Genomic DNA, 26,534 nt, shown 5'->3' on the forward strand with positions numbered 1-26,534 from the left:
TGGCTTTCCATTAAAGTGCTTCCTGACCATTACTGATGGCTGTATTTTGTGACTTCACACCAGTGGAGAAATGCTTCTATATTTTTGTCACCAGGACCTGTGGAAATGTCATGCATAGCCACATGGAAAGCAGGTTTCTGATAGCATTGGTTGCTACCTGGCATGGATGGAGGTAGTTCTGGCTGATCTAAGCCTTGCAGTATGATCACAAAGATCATTAAATACAGAAAAGGTAGAAGAAAGATATGGAATAAATAGGACCACGTAAGTGGGATCAGAGAACTACGGCATGGCTCGATTTTACTATGGATAGTAGGGCTACGCGGCCATGGAATATAGAAGATTTCTAGAAGCTGGGAAAACAAAGCAAATCCACTTATTCCTAGAGGCTCCAACCCTCTGGGAATATATTAATACAGAGCCCTGCTGTCACTTTGATGTTAAGGACACCTGATTTTCAGAGGGCTAAGATAATAAATTTCTATTCTCTCATAGTACTCTTGCAGTCACATATTACAGCATCAAATATATAGCTGTCCTATATGCTGCGTACACTATTTCAGAGTGGTATCACTCAGGATTCTTTGAAAAAAAAAACCTAGAACTGAAAGGATCAATCTGTTAAGAGGGCATTTATTAGATTGGCTCAGTATGTGGTCCATGTAGTGAAATAATGGATGAAGGAAAGACTGAGAGTGCAGAAGTTCTTCGGTCCACAAGGCTGGATGTCTCAGTAGTTACAATGTTCCAATCAGATACTGGTCCAGGAGGATTCCTGGAGAGGATCTTGGAATCCTGAAGAAGTTGTATTTAATATTGGCCACAGCAATAGAATTTACTAGACTGAGGGAGGGAGGATAAGCAGGCAGAGGCAAGCTTTCCTTCTTCCATGTCCTTTTTATCTAGGCAGGAGGAATGGCCTAGATTTAGGGTGTATCTCTCTGCTTCAAATAATGTGATTTTTTTAAAAAAGAATCCTCATAGGAGTGTCTAGCAGTTTGTATTTTAGATGCTTTCAGATGCAGCCAAGTTGATAAGCATGACTAGCCATCAGAAGTGTCATTGTACATAGGACTACATAAGGCATAATTCTAAGGGCTCGATTGTCCAAACTGCAGACTACTGATTATTTAACTTTATCTGGTTGTTTTCATTTGTTCCTTTCTGTAATATAAAGAACAGAAAGTAAAGTGTAAACCACAGCACATGTCAGTGAATTTTGCCACCACCAATGTGATGACACACTTAAATAGACTTTAAAAACAGTGATAAAAATCTAATGATTATTTCTGTCTTTTAGCCATAAAAGTTCATCATGTATCTTTTCTTCAGAAACGATTTAACTGCATTTCACTTTAGTTGGTTCTGTGACTAATTCTTAATTTGTCCTCTCAGAGTTGAACTAACATTATTAGCACCTTCATTCTAAGCTTTAGCTTACAACAGATATAAATTGTAGGCACATCTGAGATATAACTTGCAATGGTGTGAACTAGAACTAAGTTTTTTGAGTTAATACTTGAACAATTGAATAATTATTGTTATTTTTCTTACCTGAAGAGACACACTGCAATATCTTAGAAAGATACATAACAACGACGATGACGACGATGACGACGACGACGAAGATGACGGCTACAACAACAAAAAAAGAAACAATTCCAGCTGATTGGTGAACTAAAGAAGCTTTGGAGGTTATTTACAGGAGCATGGGTGGATTGGGGTAGTTATACAACCAGTGAGTGGTCCCCTGGGCAAATTATGGAACCCACTGACCTGATGCGTGAGTTACTTAGGACAGGTCCTACCACTGAAGGTTCTCTTGCTTGGCATTCAGGTAGCTCTACTACTGAAGAACACTCCCTCCCACGTCAGCTGTTCATGTTTTATATAACCTGGTGTGGGGAGAGTGTTCCTGTGCGTCTCATGAAGACAAAGGACCTCATGAGGCCCATATCAGCTGTGAGCCTTGTGGTGTCCATCACATTGATTCACCCATGAGAGAATGTTGACTTGCCTCATCTCCTGTGTGTCTCATTGAAGTCCTCATAGCTACACTGATCTAAGGTAATGGTCATATCCAGCCCAGAGGAAACAACTATACAATATGCACAGTGCCTGTTCTTCTGCCTTTTGTAAGATAAATAAATGTCAGTGCTAGTCTCCCTCCTATTTTACTTGCCAAGGCACACATGGACTTGCTTTTAGGAATCTGTAGATGATTTGGGAAGCTTGCCATCAGTGGACAGCTCTCTGAACATTCTTTCTTTTCTGTCTTTTATGTTGTTAGGATGGCTTTTTCTGCAGTAGCTAGGAGTTCCTCTTAGGATTAACTAAAGTCAGGAAATGCACTGTTATATAACAGAACCTCAAGAGATCAGGCAAGGGTGATTGACTCAAGACATCCAAGGCCACCAAGAACCAGTTCCTAGTAGCCCTTAATTTTGAAGTCCTTATTTTAGCTTTCTCTGAAGGTCTGGGAAGCTGTCTGCAGCTGGACCAGGTGTCACTTCTGGACTTAGAAATATTTGGTAGAAAGAGAAGAATGCTTTTTCACAGGGGGTCCATCCCATGGGTCCGAATCTTTCTTAGAAACCAGGCATTTTTCTTGTCTTATTTGCAGAATGGAAGAGTCTACTCAGTCCTGAATCAGTGCTTGGCAAGGTCGTGCTTAGAACAGTCAGTCCTGCTCTTGGGGCAGAGGGTGGGGTTAGTGTCTACTGAAGCATGTGAATGACTGTGGGAAAGTTCTGTTAGGAAAGAAAAACAGAAGGGCTGTGAGTGGATAGGCAAGCAGATGTCAGGTCCATTACTAAAACAATAAATTCATTCCCTTGGCTCTCAGGTTCTCACATGGAACTCAAATAATGTTAAAATTAAGACTTTAAAATATATATTTTTAATAAAGATTGGGAAATGAACAGACTGAAGAGGTAATTCTGGTGTATGGTTTGGAAGAAATTTTAGAGTTGGGAAAACAAAAGAGGTTAATTGGTCCAGTGTATTATTGTCCAGTGAATCAAATCATGTGGTTGAAGCCCTGAAACAAATCATCTGTACTTTTATTTTAGAAGCAAACGTTCACAGGAAACTATATTTAAAAAAACAGATAGTCATATTAATGGGATGCTAGCATGTTACAGATCATTAATTGTCCTGGAATATACACTAGGAGATGCCTTAGGAAATGCATGGCATAGCACCTGAAGGGTATCATGTTAAGCATAAGTAGATACAAGAGAATTTCTCCTTGTCTCCTTTCCCCTCCCTTTCTCTCTCCATCTCCCTCCTTGTAGATATAGTTGCAGACCATATGAATGAGGCTATGTTTAGCCATTCCTTTAACTTTTAAACAATGTAAAGCCTTTAATATATTTTAAGGAAGATGAAATATCAAAGGAAAATGTATTCATTAAATGAAGTATTCATTAAAAAGAAGACGCAAAGCCAATTGATATTATGATTTAGTCAATGAGCCCATTAGAAATACAAACAGCTTAAACTTGGTTCTTTATGAAGCTTATGTGTTTTAGAGTTTCAACAGTTAAGGTAGAATGTATTGCTACCATGTACTTTTGGTCTTCTTGCAGCCTATGTCTTAGATGGTTGACTTGCTTCGATGAATTGCACACGAATGGTGTGGTTCCTGACGTGTCTCAGTGGAGGCCAAAGAACTCTTGCACCCAGTCACTGCTTCCCCCTTCCTGCTCAGTGCAGCATAGCCGGAAAGGTCTGGCCATTGTTTGGAATCCCTGAATTAGCAACTCATATAGTGATCATGTGAAAGTAGACAAGAAACAAAGCTGTGCTATTAGAACACATTGGCATTTTGTAGTTGTTTACTACCTGAACTTGATTCAGCATGAGATGTCTAAGAGAAAATTTCAGGAGTTCTATGTTTCAAGTCATATAATTGACACATATGTATATGTGCATATGAAAATCATGCTAAAGTACAAATTTTATTTGCAGTCACATCACAAATACTTTCAACAGGAGGAGAAACATGAACACACACATAGGCACACACATGTATGTGTACATACACACATAGACACACATGGATACACATATTCAAACATACATACACATAAATACATGGACACAGTCATACACATGCACACACATGCACATTTACACTCACATGAACGCACATAAGCACATCTATATTTGCACGCACACATATACACACTCACATGCACACATGCATATACTCATATACATTGTCTTAGAGTTTCTATTGCTGTGAAGGGACACCACAGCCATGGAAACTATTATAAAGGAAACCATTTAGGTTGTCTTATAGTTTTAGAGGTTTAGTCCATTATATCATGGCTGAAAGTATGATGGTGTTCAGGCAGATGTTCTAACATCTGGGTCTTCAGGCAGCAGGAAGTGACAGTGACATACTTCCTCCAACAAGGCCATACCTATTTTAAGAATGGTGTCACACCCTGGTGACCAAGCATTCAAATACGTAAGTTTATCAGGCGCATTCCTGTTCAAACTACCACATACACATACACACATGCAATACACTCACATGCACATAGATATAAGCACATGCACATATACACATACACTCCCACACATGCATACTCATACATGAACACAAGCACATGCTCATACACATTCGTTCACATGCATACACATACATTTACACACATGCATACACATACACTTGAGTGTACTATTGCTTTCATGCACACATGTGCAACACACACGCAAGCACGCACACACACATGCTCACACACATGTACATACACAGACACACATACACATATGCACACAAACACATGCGCGTGTACACACTTTTTGGGGAGTAGAAGAGAGAGGATTTAGCCAGATATGGTAACATATGCCTGTAATCCCAGTACTGCTGGAAAATTGCAACTTCAACACCTGCAGAGGGAGGGGAAAATGGAAAGAGATAGATGGGGGAGGGATTTGTGACGTTTGAATTTTTCTTCTTTTTTATATAGTGTCTCCGAATTCCTTTTTGTTCAACATTTTCTTTTTTTAATTAAAACATTTTATTGGTTATTTTATTTATTTACATTTCAAATGTTTTCCCCTTCCTGGTTTCCACTTCATAAACCCTCTACACATCCTTCCTCTCCATGCTTCTATGAGAATGCTCCTTGGCATTCTCTTACACTGGGGCATCGAGCCTTCACAGGACCAAGGGCCTCTCCTCCCATTGATAAGGCCATCCTCTGCTACATGTGCAGCTAGCCATGGGTTCCCCATGTGTCCTGTTTGGTTGGTGGTTTAGTGTATGGGAGCTCGGGGGGGGGTCTGGTTGGTTGATATTATTGTTCTTCCTATGGGGTTACAAACCCCTTCAGCTCCTTCAATCCTTCCCCTAACTCCTCCATTGGGGTCCCTGTGGCAGTCCGATGGTTGACTAAGAGCATCTGCATCTGCATTGGTCAGGCTTTGGCAGTTTTGAAGTCTAAAATCAATACTAAGTCATTGACTAATAAACTCAGTTTCCTCCTATAATACCTCTTTGTACTTTATCTCTCCTTACCCCTATCAATGGTATTTGATATCTTCATGAACAAAAAACCCAAACAAAACAAACAAACAAACAAACAAACAAACAACAAAAACCCTGGCCTTCCTTGATCATTTTCTGTTTTACTACAGACTCTGTAGTCACGTGCCTATGAAGATTTTCATCGGTCCGCGTGATATTGTGATGCTTTGTCTTCCTGTCCCGTTGGGATTAGGCCTCTCTGTCTACTTAGTTGGCTAATCCTATTCTGTCTCAGTGTATCTGCCACACACAGCCACTCCCTTCAGAGATGTGTGGAGAAATGAGTAATGTGCTTGTGACTAGCTTTCAGCAGTTGAACAGAAACAACAGCATGGCTCTGGGTGCTTAAGTCCCTCAGAAGACTATCACATCTTCTGCATCAGTGTAACATTTACTACAGCAGTTAAACCTGTCTTTATTCATTAGTGGAAACTATTCTCACTGATGAAATTATTCTAAACAGGGTCCGGTGACAATTTCAATACCGAACCTTACCTTCTTAGACCTTTTCTAGTATGATATTTGAACACTAGTCTTTATGAAAACACACACACACACACACACACACACACACACACACACTTCACAAAAGACATACTAGTAATGTTGGCAAGTTGTTAAGTTATGTAACTGCTTGGGATTCCAAATATGAGTTAATGGATTGTTATGTTAGTGCAGTGAAGGAGCCAAAATCTAAGCTAACAGTTTCGTAGCGCCTGTAGCAACAGCACATGTCCCCAAGCTGTTTATTTAGTACAGAGTAAGAAAAGCTACTGTGGTGCTCTGCTATGTGATGGAGTTTTTTCTCTTAGAATAAAATTCCATCCCTTGCCGTTTTAAGCATACTTTACAGTAATATAATCCTTAGTTCTTCTCAGAAACATTCACATTCTCCCTAAAAATCACACTTTACAATTATCTACCTCCACCCACCATGCTGTCTTGCAGAGACGAACTGTGTTGTGTTTTTGAAGACACTCTCACCATCAGAAGAAACTTACCTTGGGTGACTTAACTCCAATGACTAAATCGCCCCCAGAAATTATTTCTCATCCAACCTGACTATTTCATAACATGCTTAAATGTTTTCCTTTAGCTCTGCCCTCACCGGAAATGCCCAAGAAGTGGTTCTTTTTTTACTGGAAAGCCATTTTTAAATTACTCTGGCATTTTCTTTAACTCAAGTGCCTTTAGCAGCAGTCAATTGTAAACCATTTCTAAGGTAGTCTTAATGCAGCCCAGTTAAGGGGTCCATTTAACCTCCAATTAAAAATGTGATATAAATTCAGGATTCTTAATTCACTGCGTTGTAGTTTAGAATAGCCAATACTGAATTCTTTGAAATGTAGATCATCATAAAATATATGCACTTAATTTGATGAAAAAAATGCTTCTTTGAAAAGCAGAATTTCCATCAAGTTTACAGTCATGGCTGTCAAAACAATCAAAAAATGGTCTAAGTGTTTTTTTTCTGTTAATTTTTCTTTTTAGCTTCCTGGCCTTTGTGACTCTTATTACTCTCAGGCAGCATTATCAGTGGTTAACATAAATAAGAGATTGACTTCACAGTCCTCATCGTCCCTCTCCATTCACCATAGAACTCCTTGACCTACTCAAGACCAGTAGGGTCAGCGTTTTCTTTGGCCAGCTTGGGTCTTTGGCTTGGTACTGTGGGGCTCACGCCATGGAATCCTGTCAGCATAAGGGATATCCTTTGGAAAACAAGGAAAACCTCACTCTGTCTTTTTTTTTTCTTTCTGAGTGTGTGTGTGCTGACAAAAGTGGAGAAACTAGTTTTTCAATTCGTGAGTGTGAAAGGCTCTAAAGAAGTTCTTAAGGACAAAGAACAGGCTAATTAACTATTGTGTTGCAATTGCCATCAAGATTTACTAGGCCCTTTTCGTGCCAGGTAGCACATGGACTGCACAAAAGACAGTTTCTGCTGACAAGCTTGCTGCCAGCCTCTGTGTCAGGCCTCAAATGTTTGACTCTTTGTGCCAAAGACTTCTGATTAATTAGGAAAATTCAGCGAGCATTTTATGAAAATAACTTTACAAGTCATTAAGGTACAACGTAGTGTTTTCCTGTTGGGTTTCCAGTAAACAAAAGGATGTTGGTTGATTGTTAGAGGGCCTGATTATAACCTTTTGGCTCAAGATAATGAGCTGCGTCTTAATTCCAATTAATGGTTTGGAATTCCAGAGCCATTGAGTTTGTTAGGGAGAGCAAAGGAAGTAAACACATGAAAAACAGGGAAATTCTCCTACTGAACCCCAACTGGCTTCCTCTTCCCAGCATTAATTTGTAGGCAGATTAAGCCCACAGATATTTGTCAGGGCACACAGTTACACTGAGTGATTTTTAGCTGTCCCATGCTGCCTGAGCTGTGTGAACATGGCTGAAGAGATGAGGAGAGCAGTGGTGAGAGACTTCAGCCTGAACAGGAGTAGGGTTACTGAGAAGCTGCTCCAGAAGGATGTTTTCAGTTACAGTTTTAACTGGACATAATGACTTCCCCACAGAAATGCTCATGGACCCATGAAGCTAGTCCACTGCTCCCCAGTAGGAAAGGAGCTGTTTATTGCTGCAGCCCCTGCCACCTGCCCAGCTCTCAAGTGTACATTTGTTCTCCTGGGAACAATAGGGTGGGGTAGTTACTAGAAACAGGGCTGGGAGCCAACAGTATTCCACTTCTAAATTCTGGCTGACTCCTCCAGTGACCTCTGTCTACTCCCCTCAATAAAGCTAACCACTGCTTATTTAAAACTGAAGCTCAGATACACAAGGACTTGGGAAACAGCCACTCTTCGTTGGGATTTCTTTGGCACAGAACATGCTAAAAATTATTCTTGTCATCAACAAATATTTATTGGGCATCTTCCACTAACAAGCAACAAATGAGTGAAAGGCACACATTGTACCTGGATATAAAATAGAAGTCATTTTTAAGAAAAATAATTTATATGAATTTCATGTACCATTTATAAAGATCTCTATGAGTAGGATTATCTCTGTAGAAGTTGATTACTCTGTATTTTCTATGTATACAATATTAATTTTAATGCCATACATTGTCAAAAGAGGGTACATGTTTTTCTCCTAAACAATGTCAATATTAATATATCAAATAAATTCTTTCTTGTTGTTATTTGTACAATTGGAATAAGGAGTAGTATAAGGACAATATATTCTCTGTGCCCTCTACAGTGGGCATGATGACACTTCATAAACAGCACAGGAGGCAGAACATCCCTGCCAGCAGAATCTGCTGGCAGAAGCCCAGCCTGAATATTTTGTACTATCTTAGACTTCTAAGATTTGCAGAAATAAAAAAAAATGTTCCAGAAATCAAAGATGTCAAAAGGATGGATATTCAGAAATGGAAGATGAGAAAAAATAAAGAAATGTTTCTTGTATTTTATGGATCATTGGAAACAATCCCTTGGTTGCTGGCATTTCCAATGTTTTAACAATGCAAGAGCTAATGAAGCAAGCCTCCTGGCATCTGAAAATTCATGCTACCCAGCTTAGTCTCACTACAAAGGTGACAGCAGTCACAGCAAAAACAGATCTACAGTCTCATATAGGCTCTACTTTCAAAAATTGTGAGTATAAGAAGCTGAGTTAACACTGTCCTCAGATCCTACTGGGATGCTCTGGGCAGTACATATGCCTTGGTTGTCTTCCATTCCTCTTGCTGTTGTGGGTAGATTTTCAAATTCTCACTGAAGTCAATAGCTAGAGTCAAAGAGGGAAGAGGATACCCCAAATAGAAGAGAATACACTTGGAATATTTTCTGTGTAGAGTATGAATTTTCACTGACTCAGCTTTCTATTCTATGACTGACTGGTTTACCAAAAGTATTTAATACAATTATATTCAAAAGGACATGAGTCAGTACAACCAAGACATAGGCTGTGTGTGGAACTGGAAGGGAAGCTAGGCTTTCTCAGTACAATCTCAGGGATGCCTATGTAGGTGACCTGAGAAGGCTCTTAGTTTTGCCAACTGAAGGCAAGGCTTTCTTTCTAAAAGTTTGCTCATCAATGTACTGTCCTCAGATATTTTCAAATATCCTTTGACTGGCTGGAGATGTATTGGTTGGTTCTGATGTAATAAAGTAGCACATAAATGTGGCTTTCATGAAAATGTTTTATTTTCTCAAATTCAATCTATCAGCCCAAGATCATTGTGCTATCATGGTTGAGAGATTATTTTTCTTGGATTATAGACAGAGAGTGTCTCACAGTGTTTGCATATATTTTTATCTTTGTGTGTGCACTGGGAGTTGACAAGTAGATATCTGATATCTTTTTGTCTTTTTATAAAGATATCAATGTCAACAGTCCTATTGGATTAAAATCCTATCCTATGACATTTTAAAAAATCTTTTCATTATTTTTGAGAATTTTGCACATGTATACAATGCAATATTATTATGTGTCCTTGTCAACTTCTCCAATGTCCTCAAAGCTTAATTTTCTTTGTTTCTTTGTCTTCCCTTCATCTTCCTTCCTTCCTTCCTTCTTTCCTTCCTTCCTCTCTTTCTTTCTTTCTTTCTTTCTTTCTTTCTTTCTTTCTTTCTTTCTTTCTTTCTTTCCTTCTTTCTTTCTTTCTCTCTTTCTCTCTTTCTCTCTTTCTTTCTTTTTTTCTATAACCCACTAAGTCCATTTAGCACTACCTTTTTATACCTGGGTACACTTGAGCATATAAAACCTACCTGTCGCCCCACTTTCAAGAAAGAATGATTCACCTTCCCGAGTGTGATCACTGGGGAGACCTCAAAGCCCACCCTCACAGTGACATATGTCCTATAACAAGACCAAACCTATTCCAACAAGGCCACACCTCCCTATAGTGTTACTCCTTATGGGCCAAGCATTCAAAAACATGAATCTATGGAAGCCAAAGCTATTCAAACTGCCACAGAAATGTAACAGTATTTTCATTTAGCAAAGTAACCAAGTTTCTATATTAGATACTATGACACCCTGTCCAAGGGCTTTTGACCTATAATCTTTTATAGGACCAGGCATGTAATTTCATCCTGCGGAGTAGGCCTCAAATCATTCAAAAAACAGTTATCCACAGCAGTCATGCCATCATTACACCAGAAAACCTGTTTTGTTTGACAGTTGTGACTCCAGGTCTCCAGTAATAAGGTCTTACCATGTAGTCATGGTGGAAAGCCAATGACAAAGACAATATTGTGTTGTCTGAGAAACTCATATAGAAACATCCTATGAGTTGCACTAAGGTTTTCACTTAATAAGCCATATCTCTGGGAATTACACTGTCCACACATGTAGAACAATTCCATTCCAACCTACTTTAAAGCTGTTTTTTAAAATTAGCATACTAACTAGTGGGTTTCCATAATACTTTTTCCTTAGTTTTGGTTAACCTACTGTCTTAGTTGCTGTTCTATTACTGTGAAGTGACCAAGGCAACTCCTGTAAGAAAACACTTAACTGGGGGGCTTACTTATAGTTTTAGAGGCTTAGTCCATGACCATCATGGCAGGAGGTAGACAGGCATGGCACTGTTACAGTTGAGCACAGATGAGTGTTTTACATTCTAATCCATAGGCATCAAGCAGAGAGAGGGGGTGGGGAAAGACTGTATTTGAGTTTTGAAACCTCAAAGCCCACTGTTAGTGACATGCCTCTTCCAACAAGCCCACATCCTCAAAAAAGGACATATCTTCTTACCCTTCCCAAATAGTTCCATTAACTAGCAACTAACTATTAAAAAATATGGGCCCCTGGGCACATTCTACTTCTTGGTACTTATAGCCTTATTGCCATATTATAGTGCAAAATACATTCAGTCTAGTTCAAGAGTCCAAAGATTCTTCTGGTTATTCACAATCTCAAGGCTGCCTAAAAGTTCAAAGTTCAAAGACTCTTCTGAGACTCAAGGCAATCTCTTAACTATAATTCACTGTAAGTAAAAGTTAAAAGTACAGATCACAGACTTCCAACATACAATGGCACAAAATATACATTACTATTCCAAAAGGCAGAAAGGGAAGCATGGTGAGGAAATAGTGGACAAAAGGAAGATCGAAACCCAGAATATAAAATTGTAAATTCTGCAGATCTATGTTTGATGTTCAAATATTTAGAATGCTCTTTCTTTCCAGCTTTGCTGACAGTAACACACATTTTTTTCCTTAGGTTGGTTCCATACCCTATTCAATAATCTCCTTGGCAGATATCTCATGGCTTTGGCATTGTCGACATCTTTGAATGTCCAACACAATCTAGCCTTCATTTTCACAGTTTCACACAATGGCCTCTCTGGTTTTCCACGCAGGGACTCCCCTGTATCATGCCTAGTCTCAGTAACTTTCCTTAACCATGGAGGAAGATTCCTTAACCCTTTTCCTATATTCCATTTGAGTTTAAATTTGTACCTATTATTGCTAAAGCTGCAGAGACTTTTTGCTTGCAGGGGCTGGGACCTGACCTCTCTGAAAATTACATTTGCATAAGATCTCAGTTGAAGATCAATTTCTTTTTGAACACAGGATTCATCTCCAACATTAAATTTCATAGTGTTCGTTTCCCCCTGAAATTGTACCTTTTGTATTTATTTCTCTTTGCTTGATTTGTCCTTTTCATTGTAGATCTGCATAAGAGTAATCACTAATAACAATGTGACACCATCAGTACTAGGCTGTCTTGAAATCTCCTCTGTCAATACCATTAACACAAAGTTCTTCAATTTAGCTGCTGAAGGTTTTTAGGACAAGAGTAAAATTCAGACATATTCTTTGCTAAAATAACATAAAAATGACCTCTAAGCCAGCCAATAATATTATGTGCCTTTAAAACCTCTTGATCTGAGTCCCTACTATCCATATCACTTCCAGTATTATTGTTTTCCAAACTCCTACTAGGATAGCTCATACTGTTTAAAGAGTTCAACCATTTTTTCCCTATCCCCCAAACCAAAAGTTTTCTATATTTCTCCAACAAACAGCATGGTAAGGCTTGTCACAGCAACACCCTAGTCCAACCCTGGAACCAATTTCGGTTTGAGTATTTTATTACTCATGACCAAGGCAACTTTTATTAATTTAAACATTTAACTGACGTGGATGTGGTAAAAAGTGAACTCTTACACACTGTTGTCATCATGTTAAGTACTGTAAGTCCCTTTGGAAATCAATGTGATTAAAAATAAACCATAGAAATAGAACTGCCACACGAGGCAACTCCATCACTCTTGAGTATGTACCCACTGGACTTTAGTAGAAACCACATCCCACTACAGGGATGCTTACACATTCATAGTCATTGCTACTCTACTGACAAAAGGTAGGAAATGACTTCAATGATTCAACATTTCAGTGAATAAGAAAAACATGACACATCTGTAATGAACTATTCCTCAACTCTAGAGAAGGATTAATTCATGAAATTGACAGGTAAATGGATAAAACTGAAAAATTTATAGTGTACTAGCTTAGGTTCAGATAGGTAAAAACTGTATGTTCTCTCTCATATGTGGATTCCAGATTTGAATTTCTTGTTTTGTGTATTTGGAGCACAAATAGAATACAAAATATTAGATAAGAAAGGACCTTGTGGTACATTAAGGGATGAGTGGTAGTAAATTATAGGTAAAATGAGAATAGTGAAGTAGAATATTAAAGGTGGAAAGGCTTAGCAGGAACAGGTGTGGGAGTATGGGGATAATCAGTGTGTAAAGAGGAAGACTAGACTAAGAAATTGAGGTGTGTAAACCGTATGGAAACTGAATGTCTCACAACACATCAAAAAATAAAATTAAATTAAAATCTTTGACAGATTTTAATCATCTTCTTCTTTAAATGCCTCATAAAGAGGCATTGTTTGAAGCTTAAAAATAAAATATGAGGTGAGGGATAAATTCTACACAGAACAAATGGTAATTATTTATTAATTTCTGGTTATAAATGTCTGGCACATAAGACATACCAAGGGAAGCTAATATTCATTACGATGGCTATGTTGCTAAAATAAACATCAAAATAAATAAATATTGAAATAAAACTGAACTGTACAGGGGACTGGAAAGTTGTCAGAATTTTGTATTAAAAGTTTTGAATCCTGCAAATGTAGAGAAATTCAGGGCATTTTTTTTAAAATATAAGGTGATAACTGAAACTTAAAGAACTAAACTGTAGACTCAGAGATGGGCAATGCCCACATGATGTTGATTCCCAAGTGAGTGACCCTTTAGGCTATACCCTGAGGGAAGAGAGCAGTCAATCCACAAGAAGCTAATGGTATGACTCAGTTTTGTTTGTGGCATCAAAACCACTTTGGTTGTATCCCAGAAGCATGTGGACCACACTTGGATGAAAAACAGAACTGTGGAGCATTCAGAAGTTGGTCATATAAGGGGGCCGGCCCCGTTTTCATCTGTATAAGCCTTCACTGTTCTGACCATATTAGCTTCAGGGTACACTTTGAACTTCGTGATGAAAGCATCAGATTTTCTTGCAATTATTTTCTAATTATTACTCACCACACAGGTTTTGATATTTATAAGAAATTCAATACTTCCCAAAACGTGATTTTTAAGGATTGTTCTAGGTTTGGTATTGCCCTTGTTTCTTGGCACGAAATTATGTTACTATATTTAAAAAAAAAACTGAGCATGACAGTGTAGATTCCGAAATGGAAACATGATTCAGTTGGAAGAACCAGGAGGCTGACATTCAAATGTCAATGGAATCTTATTCATTTTCTTCCATTGTGAGATTTTAAAACTTCAGGTTGCTATGACGGCATTGAGCAACATCAATTTAATTTCCACCATACTGATTGTTTAAAAGTGTTTTAGTTTTAAGTTCTGTTGCCTCCTGATGACCGTATTCTAGGAAATTTATATGTCTTTGAAAATTATGTTGCTCAAATATCTGGCACTAATCATCCTTCTCATAGGTATTTATTACTCCAGTTTGAGGGGATCTGTCTCCCTCCTTTATCATCTGTGAGTACTAGGCACACATTTGGTACACAGGCACATGCAGGAGAAACACTCATACACATAAAAAAATAATAACACTGAGAAATCATTAAAATTCAAATTCAAGATACTTGAAGGTAATTTTCTCTTCTTGAAGGCATAGCACAATTAGAACAAAGGACTTGGAAGATTCACGCTGAATCTAACCTGAAAGACTTTCTTGTGGTCTATCTAAAAAGAGATAGAGAAGGAAAGGATAAAAACTTTGTCTTAGGTAGGGGATGTTTCATTGCAAAAATACTAGTAGAAATAGTTTCATTTCTGTGTTGTTATTACAGATAGCAGTATTTGATTTTTTCAAGATAAAATTCATTTCACAATAGCCTTTCCAAAAATGGCACCATTATTTCAATGTGTAGTGGAATGTTACTCAAACACCTACTTTTCTCTTCTGCTAAAGGTTAAAGGTGGCACCAGAATAGGTTGCATCTGAATTTTGAGTTTCACACTCAGGGATATTATTTTCTAAAGAGATAAAAATAAGCATCAGAACCTTCTGAAATGTATGCAGTGAAATTTTTGCTGGTCATTTTTTTTCGAAAAACCAAGAAGAAAAAATGCTGTCAGCTGTCCCACTAAATTTGGAAGTGCAATGTTGTGCCAGTGGGTATTTTAGCAAGGCTGATGCTATACTTGGAAGTTTGTCAAGTACGTCAATAATATTTCATAGCACATTTGATGTGTGCAAAGAAGATACAGAATTTTTCTTCACCCACACAATAAGAAATCCCACATTAAAAAATGTCTTTGGGTGGCTTCCTTCACCCTTTTGTGTTTATCTTTATGGTGCTTATTAGTGGAATACCTAAATTATTTGAAAAGTCATATCTTGGCTAACAATGTGAAATTTTATTCACTCCAAGAAGGCTGGGGTCTGCTTAGAAAATGAATAGAAAAGTATATTGCTTAATCTAGACAGTTGGACAGCTAATCTCGTGATTGGTTTTACTGAAGTATATTCTTCTATTGGCTGTCTGAGAAAACTTACCCTCTCTTTTTACCTGCCATGACCCTTCCAGAACCTTCAGTGAAGACAATGGCTAATTTGTAAGTATAATTGACATTTATTTATGTCCACCATGAAATTACACTCACTAAAGACAACTCATTGATGTGAAGACTCAAAAGCTCATGAGTTGCTGAGCACAAGAGTTAGGATTTCTTGGAAAGTTCTTGCAGAAAGGACAAAGTCTTGGATAGGTTAAGTCAGATCCTGTCACATGTGTCATTTGAATTCTGTAACTCTTTTCCCACACATCATTTTTATTGTGTTGACTAAGACCTATGATGAACTGTACCTGTTTAAAATTAGACTCACGTTTTGTTGTGGATGATTGAAAGGAGAAGAGAGGTAGCATATTTGCCTCCCACACTTTTAGAAGTCAGTGTTCAGAAAGGGCTGCTTTTTAGGAAAAGCCATTTGTTCTCTTGACTATGCAGACTCCTTTAACTGAAACCCCAGACCAAGATAGAATTAAAGAAACCCTAAATATGCTGTCAGGTATACTCAGCTGGGAAACCCTGACAAGCTCACTCTGGAAAGTAGAGTCTGAGTTCTGGCTGCCAAGTGAAACATTGCAAAAAGCCTGAGAGTGGCCAAGGCACCTGTGCCCTCAAATGGCTTCTCACTAATACTGGCAATTAACATTAACTGAGTCCATTATAACATGTCAAGGCTCACAATTCCCAATTTCACAGAAAAACTGAATAACTTGCGTATAGTAATGTAGGAGTTACAGACCTCAGAAATCAAAACACCAGAAGTCCAAGTTCTAAGTCTAGCTCCTCTCTGAAGTCCTTATCACTCTCTCTCTCTAGAGTTTGGTTGAATTCTAAGAGACTTTGGTTAATATGTTTTAGTATATCTCAGGATGGGGCAAGATGCTTTATGTATGTCTATTTAATAATTATGACAAATTTTAACTAACAGTATGATTGATTCATTTTATACTTCTATAGAATACAGGCAAAACTAAATGCTCAACTTATTCTACATTATAATTATTGATCTATATATGAATCATTTTTTAACTTAATTAATTTAAAATTATATGATGGCTAACTAGGGATCTATCATCTGAAGAATCAGTTGTCAGTAAACTTCCTGTATATTTTTTATCCATTAGCATTTCCTCTGAAAATCTCTAGGTATAACTTCAATCTTGAAATTGTACGCCTCTTGCTTTATAGAAAGAATTCTGTGAGACATATATAAAGTGCTTTGATTTTAAAGCATACTTAATACAAAACTATATGTGGTTTCCCAGTATTGTATTTGTGCATACCAATAGCTCAGTAGTGGTCACACCTGAGAACTACTTTGAAGAGGAACTTCTGTTTTTGGAAAGTTAGTTATGTGAAAGGATGCCTTGCTAAAGCAAACACATGAAAAAATATTTTCCTGATGCTGACATAGGTGAAAGGGTATTTGGATATAGCAAAGATGTGAAAGGACACTTGATGAAGGAATATAAAAATGACCTCACAGACAGTGGGAGAGGAGCACTGAACATTTATTGGCGTGCCCTACACAGCATTGTTGAGTTCAACTTGTGATAACGCTGCCATTGAGAGAAACTTATGCTCATGAGCTTCCGGCTGCAGCTTGTTGCTTCCGCGGTCTTGCCTCAGGCCACTTGGTGAGCCTGGTGGTTTCTTCTGGATTGAAGTACAGCTGCCTGGTGTCTGCTGAAAGGACTGCACTGTATTGCTGGTTCATGCCTGGTGTCTGCCTGCCTCGAGGACTGGTCTGCAGCTCCTGAATTGTATTTGGTGTCTGCTACAGGTCTGAACTGCTGCCAAAGAAGATCAAGCTTGCTCCCAAAGAACTATTCCTAGACAGGTGCGCTTCCCCCATATCCTAGTAACTTTCCGTTTCCACTACCTCTTCTGGGTCATGGGCTAGAAGAGAGGTTGAACCTTTATTAAAAGTAGGTTGTAAAAACTGTATACCTACACTACTTAATTTGAAATGAACTAAAATTGAGACTGGAGATATAGCTTAGTGAACTGAGTGCTTGCACAACACACACAAAACCCTAGGTGGATTCTAGGACTTTCTAAATAGGGAGTGGCAATCCCACCTCTGGGGAAATGAGTCAGCATGACCAGACCTCAAGGCCATCTGTTGCTATATAGAAAGTCTGAAAACAGTCTGAGATATATGAGACCCTGGGTCACAAAGAATATAATGAATATAATAAAATATAATATAAAGTAATAAGGATATGCTAAAACTTCAGATAATGTTAAATTATTTTTAAGGTAATGGCATTAATTTGTAGCACAGTTATAAGTAGTATAGTAGTAGTTGATAAATAATGGCCTTGATTTATTTTCCCCAATATTTTTATTGTCAAAATTCTTAAGTTTTCAAAGTTAAGTATAGCTCATTTGTTATGAGCTTCTCTAGTTTCTAAGAAGTTGAAAACTTCATATTTTTATTGGCATTGTAGGGTTACTTTTGGAATCAATATTCCTAGTCTTATAAGTTGTGTTTCTTTTGGTTCTATTTATTTATTGGAATTCAGCAAACAGTCTGTAACAGCTACCCAATGTTTTTTATTTGTATTGCAAATTGCAGTGAGATAGTATTTCTTGGTCTTTCCAAACCATGTTTTTTTTTAAAAAGAACAAATGGCTTTGTTTTTTCCTGGAGTTTAATTTGTCTAACACTACTTCTATGTCTATAAACATTTTTTTGAAGACCAGGATTCTTTATTAAAGAAAATAACGAAAGAGTTAACACATAGGAATAAACCTCAAACTCAAGGTGGAAGTAAACACGTTAAAGAAGACCAACTACTTACAAATCACTTCCTAAGGTCAGTATAATACTAACTAAAATTCTGGGGTTTAATTTCGGCAATTTCACATATGTCCCTCAAACTAATAGGGCATTAAGAAAGATCTGGGAAGAAGGAACATGGGGTGGAGGCTTCTTCATTTAAGCTGTTTTCGAAGCAGAAGCTTTGAAATAGTACAGCAGGATGCAGGCATGATGGACAGGTCAGTGACATGCACAGGCAGAAGCCTGTGGATTAAAACACTGTCCAGACCACGTCACACTCCATCAGGAAACTGTTAGTGGTGCTCAATGAACTGTCTGTGGGAGGGTTAGCTCTTATTGCATATGCTCTACCAAGTGCATTTGAGATGGATGGCTTGACTTGCAGGGTGCATCATGGGGCAATGTACTCCGAAGTGTTCGTTGATGGTAATGAGCCTTTAATTCCAGTGCTTAAGGAAAGCAGATACCTGTGAGTTTGAGGAGGCCTAAGTCTGCTTTGGAAATTTCAGGCCATCTAGGACTACTCAATAAGATCCCACCTCACAAAACAATGACAATAAAAGAGCCAGACATGGTGGTGTACACCTGTAATCCCAGAACTTTGATGGGGCTGAGGCATGCAAACTGTCAAGAGTTCAAGCCCAGCCTAGGTTTTATAGAGGAACCCTGTCACAAAAACACAAAAACGAACCAGAGATATATCTCATTTGGCATACTTTTTGCATAGTATACATAAAACACTGGAGTCAGCCCTAAAACAAAAATAGTCTTGGTGGTACCAGACTATCTTTCCAGCATGCAGGACATGGAGGTAAGAGGATCAGAAATTTGCTTATTTAATATTGTTTATATTTTTAAAGTTTTTATTAAAATATAATTTTGACATTCAAATATTTAATCTGTTCAGTAAAATTTCAGTTAAGCTATGCAGAGAGTATAACACCTCATTTATCTTTTCACTACTAATTTTTTGCTTGATTATCGAAAAGTTTCTATTTTTTATATTAATTGTGTGCATCTGTTTGGGGTTATGCAGCCTATTGGATTATCTGTTTTCCCATTCCTCCTCCCACCCAAATTCATAGCCTCCTTCCCTTTAACTATTATTGTCACATAGACATATAAAGAGATGAATATGCAAATACAGTTGCTTGTAGCTTTTCATCTAGATGTGGGTTCTGTGCTCTTTCTACCAAGCACATTCTGAGGGCAACTGACATTCGGATCTTCTTCAGGTGGTATGTTGCTGACATTTCAGGGATGTGATTTACCTACCAAGTTTAGAAGACTCAACTTCATGGCAGCCTTCCTGGTCTTCTGGATCTTAAACTTTTCTTCTCATCTTTTATGATGTTCCCTGAGCCTTAGGTGAAGGAATTGTGTACATTTATCACTTGCTGGACACCTCACGGTCATTCTCTGTGTTTAACCAGTTGTCACCTTCTGTAATAGTGTCACTATGCTGCAAAGAAAACCTTCTTTAAGATCTACACTTACCTGTGAATACAAGGAAAACTAATTTAGAATACAGTTAGAATTTATACTTGTTTAGAAGAGTTGTGATAGTGGGATCTCCTTTAAGATTTATTACTTCGACCCAAATCCCATGGGGAAGAGAGTGGACCACCCAGGAGTGCAGACATTCCGAGGCCGCAGGACAGACTGCCACTTCTGCCCACCTCAGCCTACATCCCTGGTCCAAGGGGAAACTGTACAGTGCCTCTGGACAGAGGGCTACAGGAACAGACAACCGCCAGTACCCACGATTCTGGTCTGTGCCCAGGACCAAACTGATCCTGCCAAACAGCTCCCTGTACCCAAATCCCATTGGGGAGAGAGCTAGACCCTCAGAAGTATGGATATGTCTGAGAAGTCAGAGGAGAATACCCTCTGCCCACAGTCCAGACCCAAGAGGGAATCGCATAGTGCCAACTGTGCCCGAGGGGTGCAAGGACCTACACGAGCAATCGGGGTCAGGACTCTTTGATTCCTGCCTGTGCCTAGAACTGGAAGACAGGAGCACCACCACAGCTGAGAGCAGAGCACCTGTTATCAGGAAAGGTTGAAATAAAAAAGGAAAACAGTTCTACAGGAATGCTGACATGGAGGCCTACAGCAGGGCCAAGTCGCTCCCAGAAACAGCAAGACAAGCAAACACCAGAGACATCCCAATGGCTAGAAGCAAGCACAGAAGCCTAATAAACAGAAACCAAGACTACTTGGCATCATCAGAGCCCAGTTCTCCCACCAAAGAAAATACTGGATATCAGAACACACCAGAAAAACAAGATTTAGATTTGAAATCATATTTTTTGATAATAATGGAGGACTTTAAGAAAGGCATAAAGAACGCCCTTAGAGAAATGCAGGAAAGCTCAAGTAAACAAGTAGAAGCTCTTAGAGAGGAAACACAAAAATCACTAAAAGAATTACAGGAAAACATGACCAAACAGGTGAAGAAATTAAAAATGGAAATAGAAACAATAAAGAAAGCACAAAGAGAGACAACCCTGGATATAGAAAAAATAAAGGAAGAGACAAGCAGCCGTAGATACAAGCATTACCAACAGAATACAAGAGGTAGAAGAGAGAATCTCAGCGGCAGGAGATTCCATAGAAAACATCTACACAACTGTCAAAGATAATATAAAATGCAAAAAGCTCCTAACCCAAAACATACAGGAAATCCAGGATACAGTGAGAAGATCAGACCTAAGGATAATAGGTATAGAGGAAAGTGAAGACTCCCAACTTAAAGGGCCAGTACATATATTCAACAAAATTATGAAAGAAAACTTCCCTAACCTAAAGAAAGAGATGTCCATAAACATACAAGAAGCCTACAGAATTCCAAATAGACTAGACCAGAAGGGAAATTCATCCCATCACATAATAGATAAAACAGCAAATGCACAGAACAAAGAAAGAATATTAAAAGCAGTGAGGGAAAAATGTCAAGTGACATATAAAGGCAGACCTATAAGAATTACACAAGATTTCTCACCAGAGACTATGAAAGCCAGAAGATCCTGGACAGATGTCATACAGACCTTAAGAGAACACATATGCCAGCCAAAGTTACTGTATCTAGCAAAACTCTCAGTTAACATAGATGGCGAAATCAAGATATTCCATGACAAAACCAAATGTACACAATATCTTTCTATAAATCCAGTCCTACAAAGGATAATAGATGGAAAACTCCAACACAAGGAGAGAAACTACACCATACAGAAATCAAGAATATAATTTCCTTGCAATGAAACCAAAGGAGAGACAGACAAACATAATTCCACCTCTAACAATGAAAATAACAGGAAGCAAGAATCATTATTTCTTAATATCTCTCAACATCAATGAACTCAATTTCCCAATAAAAAGACATAGACTAACAGAGTGAATATGTAAAGAGGATCCAGCATTTTGCTGCATGCAGGAAACACACCTCAGAGACAAAGACAGACACTACCTCAGAGTTAATGGCTGGAAAACAATTTTCCAAGCAAATGGCCCGAAGAAACAAGCTGGAGTTGCCATTCTAATGTTAAATAAAATTGACTTCCCACCAAGTCATTAAAAAGATAAGGAAGGACACTTCATATTCATCAAAGGAAAAATCCACCAACATGAACTCTCAATCCTGAATATCGATGCTCCAAATGCAGGGGCACCTACATTCATAAAAGAAACTTTACAAAAGCTAGAAGCACACATTGCACCTCACACAATAATAGTAGGAGATTTCAACACCTCACTCTCATCACTGGACAGATCATAGAAACAGAAATTGAACAGAGGCATAGAGAAACTAACAGAAGTTATGAAACAATTGGATTTAGCAGATATTTATAGAACATTCCATCCTAAAACAAAAGGATATACCTTCTTCTCAGCATCTCATGGAACCTTTTCCAAAATTGACCATATAATCGGTCACAGAACAGGCCTCAATGGATACAGGAAGATAGAAATAATCCCATGCATCCTATCAGATCACCATGCACTAAGGTTGGTCTTTAATAACAACAATAATGACAGAAAGTCCACATATACATGGAAGTTTAACAATGTTCTACTCAATGCCAACTTGGTTAAGGAAGAAATAAAGAAAGAAATTAAAGACTTCTTAGAATTTAATGAAAATGAAGATACAACATTGCCAAACTTATGGGACACAATGAAAGCTGTGGTAAGAGGAAAACTCATAGCTCTGAGTGCTTGCAAAAAGAAACAGGAGAGAGCATATGTCAGCAGCTTGACAGCACACTTTAAAGGTCTAGAATAAAAGGAAATAAATAAACTCAAGAGGAATAGAAGGCAGGAAATAATCAAACTCAGACCTGAAATCAACCAAATAGAAATGGAAAGTACTATACAAAGAATCAACGAAAGCAGGACCTGGTTCTTTGAGAAAATCAACAAGATAGATTAAACCCTTATCCAGACTAACCAGAGGTTACAGAGAGTGTATCCAAATTAAAAAAATCAGAAATGAAAAGGGAGACATAACAACAGAATCTGAAGAAATTTTAAAAAATCAGTAAATCCTACTAGAAAAGCCTATATTTAACAAAACTAGAAAATCTGGATGAAATGGACAATTTTCTGGACAGATACCAGGTACCGAAGTTAAATCAGGAACAAATAAACCAGATAAACAATGCCATAACTCCTAAAGGAATAGAAGCAGTCATTAAAAGTCTCCCAACCAGAAAGAGCCCAGGTCCAGATGGGTTCAGTGCAGAATTCTATCAGACCTTCATAGAAGACCTCATACCAATTCTATCCAAACTATTCCACAAAACTGAAACAGACAAAGCACTACCAAATTCCTTCTATGAAGCCACAATTACTCTTATACCAAAACCACACAAAGATCCAACAAAGAAAGAGAACCTCAGACCAATTTCCCTTTATGAATACTGATGCAAAAATACTCAATAAAATTCTTGCAAACCGAATTCAAGAACACATCAAAATGATCATCCATCATGATCAAGTTGGCTTCATTCCAGGGATGCAGGGATGGTTTAATATAGGAAAATCCATCAATGTAATCCACTATATAAACAAACTCAAAGATAAGAACCACATGGTCATTTCATTAGATGCTGAGAAAGCATTTGACAAAATTCAACACCCCTTCATGATAAAAGTTCTGGAAAGATCAGGAATTCAAGGTCCATATCTAAACATAATAAAAGCAATATACAGCAAACCAGTAGCTAACATCAAACTAAATGGAGAGAAACTTGAAGCAATCCCACTAAAATCAGGGACTAGACAAGGCTGCCCACTCTCTCCCTACTTATTCAATATAGTTCTAGAAGTCCTAGCCAGAGCAATCAGACAGCAAAAGGAGGTCAAAGGGCTACAAAGGGAAGGGAAGAATTTAAAATATCAGTATTTGCAGATGATATGATAGTGTACTTAAGTGACTCCAAAAGTTCCACCAGAGAACTACTTAACCTTATAAACAACTTCAGCAAAGTTTCAGGGTATAAAATTAACTCAAACAAATCAGTAGCCTTCCTCTACACAAAGGATAAACAGGCTGAGAAAGAAATTAAGGAAATGACACCATTCACAATAGTCCAAATTACATAAAATATCTTGGTGTGACTTTAACCAAGCAAGTGAAAGATCTGTATAACAAGAACTTCAAATCTCTGAAGAAAGATCTCAGAGGATGGAAAGATCTCCCATGCTCATGGATTGGCAGGATTAATACAGTAAAGATGGCCATTTTGCCAAAAGCAATCTACAGATTCAATGCAATCCCCATCAAAATCCCTACTCAATTCTTTATAGAGGTAGAAAGAAAAATGTGCAAATTCATTTGGAATAACAAAAAACCCAGGAGAGTGAAAACTATACTCAAAAATAAAAGAACTTCTGGGGGAATCACCATCCCTGACTTCAAGCAGTATTACAAAGCAATCGTCATAAAAACTGTACGGTATTGGTACAGAGACAGGCAGGTAGATCAGTGAAAGAGAATTGAAGACCCAGAAATGAACCCACACACCTATAGCCTCTTGATCTTTGACAAAGGAGCTAAAACCATCCAATGGAAGAAAGATAGCATTTTCAACAAATGGTGCTGGTTCAACTGGAGTCAGCATGTAGAAGAATGCAAATCAATCCTTTACTATCACCATGTACAAAGCTTAAGTCCAAGTGGATCAATGACCTCCACATCAAACCAGATATACTCAAACTAACAGAAGAAAAAATGGGAAAGAGTCTCAAACACATGGGCACTGGGGAAATTTTCCTGAACAAAATACCAATGGCTTATGCTCTAAGATCAAGAATTGACAAATGGGACCTCATAAAACTGCAAAGCTTTTGTAAAGCAAAAGACACTGTCATTAGGACAAAATGGCAAACAACAGATTAGGAACAGATCTTTACCAATCCTACATCTGATAGAGGGCTAATATCCAAAATATACAAAGAACTCAAGAAGTTAGACTCCAGAGAACCAAATCACCCTATTAAATAGTGGGGTACAGAGCTAAACAAAACATTCTCAGCTGAGGATTTTCAAATGGCCAAAAAGCACCTAAAGAAATGTTCAACATTCTTAGTCATCAGGGAAATCCAAATCAAAACAACACTGAGATTCCACCTCACACCAGTGAGAATGACTAAGATTAAAAAACTCAGATGACAGCAGATGCTGTTGAGGATATGGAGAAAGAGGAACACTCCTCCATTATTGGTGGGACTGCAAACTGCTACAACCACTCTGCAAATTAGTCTGAAGTTTCCTCAGAAAATTTGGACATTACACTACCTGAGGACCTAGCTATAACTCTCTAGGGCATACACCCAAAAGACGCTCCAATGTACAACAAAGTCACATGCTCCTCTATGTTCATAGCAGTCTTATTTATAATAGCCAGAAGCTGGAAAGAACCCAGATGCCCAGAGGAATGGATACAGAAAATGTGGTACATCTACACAATGGAGGACTACTCAGCTATTAAAAACAACGACTTCATGAAATTCATAGGCAAATGGAATGAACTAGAAAATATCCTGAGTGAGGTTACTCAATCACAGAAAAACACACTTGGTATGCACTCATTGATAAGTGTATATTAGCCAAAAAGCTCAAATTGCCCAAGATGCAATCTACAGACCACAGAAAGCTCAAGAAGAAGGATGACCAAAATCCAGGTGCTCCCACTCCTTCTTAAAAGGGGGAAAATATTCATAGGAGGAGATAGGAAAGCAAAGTTTAGAGCAGCGACTCAAGCAATGGCCATTCAGAGCCTGACACACATGTGGCCCATATATATATACAGCCACCAAAACTAGATAAGATTGATGAAGCTAAAAATGCATGCGGAAAGGGACTGGATATAGATGTGTTTGAGAAACACATCCAGAGCATGTCCAATACAGAGGTCGATGCTAGCAGCAAACCACTGAACTGAGAATAGGACCCACTTGGGGGGGATTAGAAGAAGTATTGAAAGAGTTGAAGGAGCCTGCAACCTCATAAAACAACAATGCCAACCAACCAGAGCTTCCAGGGACTAAACCACTACCCAAAGACTACACATGGACTGACCCAGGGCTCCAACTGCATATGTAGCAGAGAATAGCCGTGTTGAGGCACCAGTGGAAGGGGAAGCCCTTGGTCCTGCAAAGGTTGTACCCCCAGTGCAGGGAAATATGGGGGGCAATAAGGGAGATGTAAATGGGGAAAACTCATATGGGGGAGGGGGAGGGGAGGGAATGGGGGCTTATGGACAGGAAACCGGGAAGGGGAATAACCTTTGAAATGTAAGTAAAGAAATATATAATGAAAATTAAAAATCAAACAAACAAGGACATCATGAAATTTTCAGGCAAATAGATAGAACTAGATAAGTTCATACTGAGTGAGGTAACTCAGTCCCAGAAAGAGAAATATGGCATGTAGTAATGAGGTGATACAGGGTAATCATGCTAGAAACCTCAAATACAATAATGCTAAGTAGCAAGGAGAACCAAAGGAGGTCATCAAGAATTGAAAATAGAACAGACATTTGGGGTAGATGGAAGGACTGGGAGAAGAAAGAAAACAGGAGAATTTCAGTGGGGAAGCAGACTGATAGAGAGAGTACTGGACTGATATAGAATAATGGAATTAGTGTGCGATGGGCATTTTGGTAACAAGC

The 26,534-nt window shown here is 38.3% G+C and overlaps 1 long non-coding RNA gene across 3 annotated transcripts in view; it reads right to left on the reverse strand.

The window, feature by feature from the left end:
* Window positions 1-612: 612 nt before the first annotated feature.
* LOC103693926 (uncharacterized) overlaps window positions 613-26,534 on the reverse strand; it is a 42,964-nt gene continuing 17,042 nt past the window's right edge. For 2 of the 3 annotated variants that reach the window (XR_010058375.1, XR_010058374.1), the window contains exons 3-4: window positions 1,555-1,635; window positions 613-1,164 (exon numbers count right to left, since the gene is read on the reverse strand). This is a non-coding gene — a long non-coding RNA (uncharacterized LOC103693926). Of the gene's footprint in view, window positions 1,165-1,554; window positions 1,636-19,632; window positions 19,855-26,534 lie in introns of all 3 variants that reach the window. The other variant, XR_010058376.1, reaches the window with a different exon arrangement.

This window comes from Rattus norvegicus, chromosome 16, assembly GCF_036323735.1.
Source record: "Rattus norvegicus strain BN/NHsdMcwi chromosome 16, GRCr8, whole genome shotgun sequence".
NCBI classification, from domain to species: Eukaryota; Metazoa; Chordata; class Mammalia; order Rodentia; family Muridae; genus Rattus; species Rattus norvegicus.